This window comes from Schistocerca piceifrons, chromosome 1 (assembly GCF_021461385.2).
Source record: "Schistocerca piceifrons isolate TAMUIC-IGC-003096 chromosome 1, iqSchPice1.1, whole genome shotgun sequence".
Taxonomy (NCBI): Eukaryota; Metazoa; Arthropoda; class Insecta; order Orthoptera; family Acrididae; genus Schistocerca; species Schistocerca piceifrons.
Genome location: NC_060138.1, coordinates 911,477,585 through 911,485,536, shown reverse-complemented (window position 1 = coordinate 911,485,536; position 7,952 = coordinate 911,477,585). Strand labels below are relative to the sequence as shown.

General features: G+C 42.9%; 1 non-coding gene across 1 annotated transcript; it reads left to right on the top strand.

Annotated features, from left to right (window-relative positions):
* The first annotated feature begins 266 nt into the window (after positions 1 to 266).
* On the top strand, positions 267 to 338 carry Trnap-cgg. The gene has a single exon. It is a non-coding gene; the product is annotated as a tRNA-Pro (tRNA).
* The last annotated feature ends 7,614 nt before the right edge of the window (positions 339 to 7,952 follow it).

The following is a 7,952-nucleotide window of genomic DNA, read 5'->3' as shown; positions in this document are numbered from 1 at the left end:
AGAGAATATTTGGGTAGAATTCAGCACTTGCAAATATTCATTACATTGATGTTCAGTGTGATGCATAGCAGCCGGAGGATACATCGATAAGCGCGACCAGTATGAAACGAAAGGCAGCAGTGTTGGCAGTTGGGGTAACGGGCGCTCTCTCTTCTTGGCCGTGCGTCACACTCTGTAGCTCACGGATACGGCGTATCTCGCACAGCAGGGTTACTGTAGCGTGGCACACTCCCGTCTATTCAATTAACATGAAGATGGCAGAGTGTGGCTCGTTGGTCTAGGGGTATGATTCTCGCTTCGGGTGCGAGAGGTCCCGGGTTCAAATCCCGGACGAGCCCGAATAATTTTGTTACGTTTCAATGAATGACACATTACAGGAGATGCAATATTGTTGACGCGACTGGCAAGCAGCAAGGGACTAGTGGTAAAATCAACAAGAATATTGACTGAGCGGAATTCTCGGTGCAACGTTTCGTTTTGTGTGTGATGTATTGTATTCTCTGAAACGATATTATGACCAGATTCGTTTTCCCTTTCATTTGCAAAGCGAACTTGATGATCACGAAGCCCAGTAACATTCTTGTTTCGTTTTATAAATAGTATTAGTATAATTGTAATTCTCTTAAATACTATTCATTAAATTAATTATGGTCTTCGTGCTCTCTATTGTTGTTCTTATCTGTGCCAGAAAAACCTAGGAAGCATACATGAACTCGACAGTGTACGTTCACTTGCGTATTCAATGTTTCTGTTCTAATACTAGCATTAAGTTTATCGCAGTGTACATTCGTTTTTCCCCTTTCATTTGACGCTAGTAGTAACTTAACTTACCATCCTTTTCTCTCTTTGTTCTGTTGTCGCTGTTGCCTTCAATCGGAAGAGTGCTTTGATGCAGCTATCCATGCTAGTATAACCTGTGCGAGCCTCATCTTGTATAACTACTGCAACTTATATCCACTTACTTAATCATGCCTTGGTCTCCCTCTACAATTTTTGTCCTCCCTCCTCCCCATACACTCTCCCCCAACCCCACGGGCCTCCCACCGTCATCAGACTAACTGTTCCTTGACGCCTCGTGACCTAAAGCTTCTTCTAGTTCAGTTGTATAGCAAATTTCTTTTTTCCTCCAGTTCTATGCAGTACCTATTCAATCTACCTGTAGTTGTAAAACTACCGTAGGCTACCATAATTAAACGTAGACTACGGTCTGTTACGGTCGTGCCCGCGCGAGGTCCTACGCTCGCTCGCTCGCTCAAATCAGCAGACAAACTACGTTTCTACACCTGTTCACTCGTAACTAGGCGTGCCCGTACAAACAAAAATAACATCTTCTACAGTGATCCGCTATTATGGAATCTTACTGTTATTAGTCCTATAATGATGGGAAGTCCATGGGCCTACTTATAACTTGTTACGGCTGTAATGGCGTACAATAAAATAAAGTCATGCTAAAATGATTATCACTTGCATAAGGTCCCACTTCCAGCATGTAATGAGTCCTGCTAAGCAGAAGAGACTAAATGCTATAAACAGGCCGTTATACCATTTATATCGAGTATTGATCTTAAATTAAATTTTGCTGTAGTGCTGTTAATCAGCAAGACATCATAATAGCAGATTCCAGTGGAAGAGGCAATTCTTGTTAGTACTTACACGCCCAGCTGCGAGTTAACAGGTTCAGAAACGCATTTTGTCTGCTGAGCTGAGCGAGCGAGTTCAGGACTACCTTCATGACAAAATACGCGCCGCGGCATGTCTTTCTAGTGGGGCCCGTGCCCGCACTACCAAGGGGTTGGGTGAGTTGCATACTATCGGGCGCTACCTCATAACGATCGCTTTCTGTACGTACGCGATCAGTATATTACTAGATTTCCCTAGGAACCGGAAACATTGAACTGTCTAGAAACCGAGTAAGGGTATACGAAGGGCCGCATAATCTATGGAATATTTTTGTTCTACATACTTATCCTCCAGTCTGTTACTTAAGAATAAACATAATTTATAGCAAAACTGCAATTATCGGTGTTTAATTCAGGGTTTATTTGAAAAGTGTTCATTTGTGACGAGAAACAGAAGGATGTTGTAGTAAAAATAAAGTAAACAATACAGATTTATGATATAAAGCTAGAAAACGCAGCACAATGGCAAAATTTTAAAAAACGCAAAACAAATATATATCAAACATCGCTTCAGCACTTCGCCGAACTTACATGAAACATGTTTCTGTTATACATAAACAACTTTCGAATTTACGAATAATAACAGGAAACGCTTATCTTTGATCACGATGAACAACGTCCTATCGAGTACAAAATAACAACAGTTATTCAGGGTGTATCATAAATAATGGCGTAAACGCGTACAGTTGAAAGTACACAATACTAGAAGTAAAAAAGTCTCAGTGCCTTAAGAGCTACGAGCAATTTTTCATCTCTGATACTGTGAAACAAATCGCTTCTACTGCAAGTTCTTTGCTTTCCATATTTTGGGAACTGGTAGTATGGACCAAAACAAGAAAAAAAAGTCCAGTGCTCCAAATTGCATTCCTTAAGAGTTATGAGCATTCGTTCATCTTTGCTTCTTTCAAACACCACTCTTCTAATGATCAAGTGCTCGTAATTTTTAAGGTATGTGTTTTAGAGCACATGTTTGCTGGACATTTTTTTCTTATTTTTGTCCATACTACCACTTTCTAAAATATGGAAAGCAAAGAACCTGCAGTAGAAGACATTTGTTTTTGCTTCTAGTATCGTGTACTTTCAACTGTATGCTTTTACGCCATTAATTATGATACACCCTGTGACAGTCACGGTCGAAAAATAGTCAAAATGGCTTCAGATTCTATTTATATTTCGTTTCCCACCAGTTATACCAATACTACTGGCAATCTGCAAGATTCGCAGGAGAGCTTCTGTAAAGTTTGGAAGGTAGGAGACGAGGTACTGGCAGAATTAAAGGTGTGAGGACGGGGCGTGAGTCGTGCTTGGGTAGCTCAGTTGGTAGAGCACTTGCCCGCTAAAGGCAAAGGTCCCGAGTTCGAGTCTCGGTCCGGCACACAGTTTTAATCTGCCAGGAAGTTTCTTAAAATTATTATTTCTTCTTCCTGAACTTTAATTCCATTTCTAACTTCTCCTCTATTTCCGTAACTGATTGCTTCTATGTGAAACTCCAATAACATGGCGAACAGGATACAACACTGTCTCATGCCCATGTCCTTCCACTCCTATAATTTCAGTCTGCCTTCTGTACAAGTTGGAGGTAAACTTCCGTACTTTGTATTTCATCGGCGATAACCTCAAAATATCAGTGTATTCCAGTCAAGTGTGTTCGTACGCTTATGTATTCACAGTTTCTATTTCGTTTCTTGCACCGGCCCAGTCTTCTTCTTTTTCCTGGCCTTGTCCGGTATCTTCACGGCGATGACATGTTAATCTGGATCTGGCAGTTGTTAAGAGGATGGCCGCATTTCCTTACTCTCGCCGCGCCTTCCTCCCTGGGAAGGAATCTGTGGACCCCGTTTGTCTACGTCTAGCATTGACCCGAGTGAAAATGTGAGAACGTTTTCGAAATGTTTGCGAATCGTGTAACTGAGGCGGGACGTGGGTAGCAGCCACCTACTCGGATGAGGGAAACCGCCTAAAAATCATATCGAGGCTTGCCGGACGGATTAGATCCGGGACCAACGCGCCTCCCCGAACCCCGGAATCAGTGTGCTAACGTGCTTAGCTACCCGGGCGCGTCCTTGCAGTACGCGAGTACTTTACAATATTATGAGTAAAGTAATAGGAAATATAATTTTCACGTCACATTAACTTTAATGTCAAAAAAATGAAGAAGAAAGATTGGGATCCAGCCGACGACGAAGTCATTAGACACGGAGCAGAAACGTAGACAGGATGAGGAACGAGAACGAAAATCGCCCGTCTCCTTCTCGAAACACCGTAGCACCAGTGTCAATAATCAATTTTCGGAAACCATGGAAAATCTAAATCTGTATCATGAAACGTGTGTTTGAACCCACCGCTCCAGTATGTGTGTCCATTTTCTTAACCACTGTTATACCTTAAACGACTTGTACCTGAAAAGAAAGAGATACTGTCTAAAACGCTTCTATATTATAGCATGTAATCTCGAAAGCAGAACAGCATGTATTATGGATAGGTGCACGTCTGATGAATAACATCGCAATGCTCTAAACTAATGCGTCATAGGCAACCCGCTACGCATTTACGAGGGGTAACTAGGACTGTTGATATCTTTAAAAATATTAGAAATTCGATGTATTGCTATTTTTAAAAAGTGTCATTACCGTGTCTCGATACATCGAAACCAAATATGGATATATCTATACATAGAATGAAAAAATATCGACGTACTATCCTATAAAAATATCATCTGCACGTTGTAAATATACGGCCTGTTTTAGAGCTGTATACTGAAGTATTGATTTATTATTAGTTATTCTGTACATCAACAACATAGCAGCCTGCTTATTCCCGTTAAAGCAGGAACTGCAAGGAAAACGGTGCACGTTCAGCTTGGCAATAACAACTTTGCTAACAATGGTAACTGCATGTAAGTGGCAGAGTAAAAGGTGTCCGATGGGTCCGTCTTTCGGTTTCGTCAGATACCGGATTTGTCCAGAACACTTCATGTCGACTTCCCTGTTTTCTCATTTGTGCGCACAATGCTCCAAATGTTCTCAATTGGGGGAGACCCGGCGACCTTGCTGGTCAAGGCAGGGTTTGGCAAGCACGAAGACAAGCAGTAGAAACTCTCATTTCTTGCTGAAATACAAACCCAGGATGGCTTTTCATGAACAACAAAGCGGGGCGTAGAATATCGTCGACGTACCCCAAAAGGGTCCTGCTATGATACATAATTGACTGACAATTCATACAGTGTATAGTTTTTTTGAATACAGGTGTTGAAAGTATTAAATATAATAGATGTAGTTGTATTTATTCAAGTCGATTATAGACTTACACAATAGGTTTCACAACTTTGAAGCTGCATCTTCCGGTGTATACAGGGTGGTCCATTGATCGTGACCGGGCCAAATATCTCACGAAATAAGCGTCAAACGAAAAAACTACAAAGAACAAAACTTGTCTAGCTTGAAGGGGGAAACCAGATGGCGCTATCGTTGGCCCGCTAGATGGCGCCGCCATAGGTCAAACAGATATCAGCTGCGCTTTTTTAAATAGGAACCCTCCCCCCTTTTTATTACATATTCGTGTAGTACGTAAAGAAATATGAACGTTTTAGTTGGACCACCTTTTTCGCTTTGTGATAGATGGCGCTGTAATAGTCGCAAACATACGCCTCCCAATTTTAGACGAGCAGTTGTTAACAGGTAGGTTTTTTAAATTAAAATACATCACGTAGGTACGTTTGAACATTTTATTTCGGTTGTTCCAATGTGATACATGTACCTTTGTGAACATATCATTTCTGAGAACGCATGCTGTTACAGCGTGATTACCTGTAAATACCACATTACTGCAATAAATGCTCAAAATGATGTCCGTCAACCTCAATGGATTTGGCAATAAGTGAAACGACATTCCTCTCAACAGCGAGTAGTTCGCCTTCAGTAATGTTCGCACATGCATTGACAATGCGCTGACACATGTTGTCAGGCGTTGTCGGTGGATCACGATAGCAAATATCCTTCAACTTTTTCCACAGAAAGAAATCCGGGGACGTCAGATCTGGTGAACGTGCGGGCCATGGTATGGTGCTTCGACGACCAATCCACCTGTCATGAAATATGCTATTCAATACCGCTTCAACCGCACGCGAGCTATGTGCCGGACATCCATCATGTTGGAAGTACATCGCCATTCTGTCATGCAGTGAAACGTCTTGTAGTAACATCGGTAGAACATTTACGTAGGAAATCATCATACATTGCATCATTTAGATTGCAATCGATAAAATGGAGGACAATTATCCTTCCTCCCATAATGCCGCACCATACATTAACCCGCCAAGGTCGCTGATGTTCCACGTGTCGCAGCCATCGAGGATTCTCCGCTGCCCAATTGTGCATATTATGATGGTTTACGTTACCGCTGTTGGTGAATGACGCTTCGTCGCTAAATAGAACGCGTGCAAAAAATCTGCCATCGTCCCGTAATTTCTCTTGTTCCCAGTGGCAGAATTGTACACGAAGTTCAAAGTCGTCGCCATGCAATTCCTGGTGCATAGAAATATGGTACGGATGCAATCTGTTGATGTAGCATTCTCAACACCGACGTTTTTGAGATTCCCGATTCTCGCGCAATTTGTCTGCTACTGATGTGCGGATTAGCCGCAACAGCAGCTAAAACACCTACTTGGGCATCATCATTTGTTTCAGGTCGTGGTTGACGTTTCACACGTGGCTGAACACTACCTGTTTCCTTAAATAACGTAACTATCCGGCGAACGGTCCGGACACTTGGATGATGTCGTCCAGGATACCGAGCAGCATACATAGCACACCCCCGTTGGGCATTTTGATCACAATAGCCATACATCAACACGATACGACCTTTTCCGTAATTGGTAAACGGTCCATTTTAACACGGGTAGTGTATCACGAAGCAAATACCGTCCGCACTGGCGGAATGCTGCCTGATACCACGTACTTACACGTTGGCGACTATTACAGCGCCATCTATCACAAAGTGAAAAAAGTGGTCCAACTAAAACATTCATATTTCTTTACGTACTACACGAATATGTAATAAAATATGGGGGTTCCTATTTAAAAAAAAACGCAGTTGATATCCGTTTGACCTATGGCAGCACCATCTAGCGGGCAAACCATAGCGCCATCTGGTTTCCCCCTTCAAGCTAGACAAGTTTCGTTCTTTGTAGTTTTTTCGTTTGACGCTTATTTCGTGAGATATTTGGCCCGGTCACGATCAATGGACCACCCTGTATAACTGCTATGTCATATGCTGTGGGGAGTAGTTACAGAATGCAGTAGAGTAACAGTTGACGTGGCTGGGCAAAGTTCTCAGCCCTCAATTGATAAAAAAAAAGCCATCACCAATGAATGAATGTCATGTCTGTGTTAAAATCACGAACTGTCATCACTTTACCGTTTAAAATATGTCCCTGTCGGCCTATATCAAGCAACAGAGAGTGCCCCTTATAGATGTTATCCAGGGAAGTACGCCGGCCAGTGTGGCCGTGCGGTTCTAGGCGCTTCAGTCTGGAACCGCGTGACCGCTACGGTCGCAGGTTCGAATCCTGCCTCGGGCATGGATGTTTGTGTTGTCCTTAGGTTAGTTAGGTTTAAGTAGTTCTAACCAGTTGTAACCAACATAGCAACTGACAAAATAAGCTACGAACGTCCAGTGTCTTGTCGAAGCGTGTGTTGTGGCTGCCGTCCAGCCACTGAGACGGTGACGGAGATTGAGCTCAGTTTCCGTCACAGTCTCGCCGAGCGAGGTGGTGCAGTGGTTAGCACACTGGACTCGTATTCTGGAGGACGACTGTTCAAAACAAGCGTCCGGCTATCCTGATCTATTTTTACCGTGGTTTCCCTAGTTCGTTTCAGGCAAATTCCGGGATGGTTCCTTTCATAGGGCACGGCAGACATCCTTCGCTATCCTTTCCTAATTCAATGGGACAATGACATCGCTGTTTGGTCCCCTCTCCCAAGTCAACCAACCAGTCACCGTCTCACTGGTATACGACTGCGTGTTCTGTGTGTGACAGAGTTAACAGCAAACTTCCCCATCCCACAGTCAGCAGAACACTTCCAACGCACGTGTGATGAATCATGTCCACGAAACTGTTGGAAAACCCGTTTCGGCACCGTCCCCTACGTGAACGAATATGTATGTGAAGTACTCCATTTCCCTGCCAAATCTTGGACATAAATCGAATCTTCAGTTTCACAACTGCAGCGATTCTAAGTCAATAATAGGGGTTTGTGAGGTACTGCAATCAGT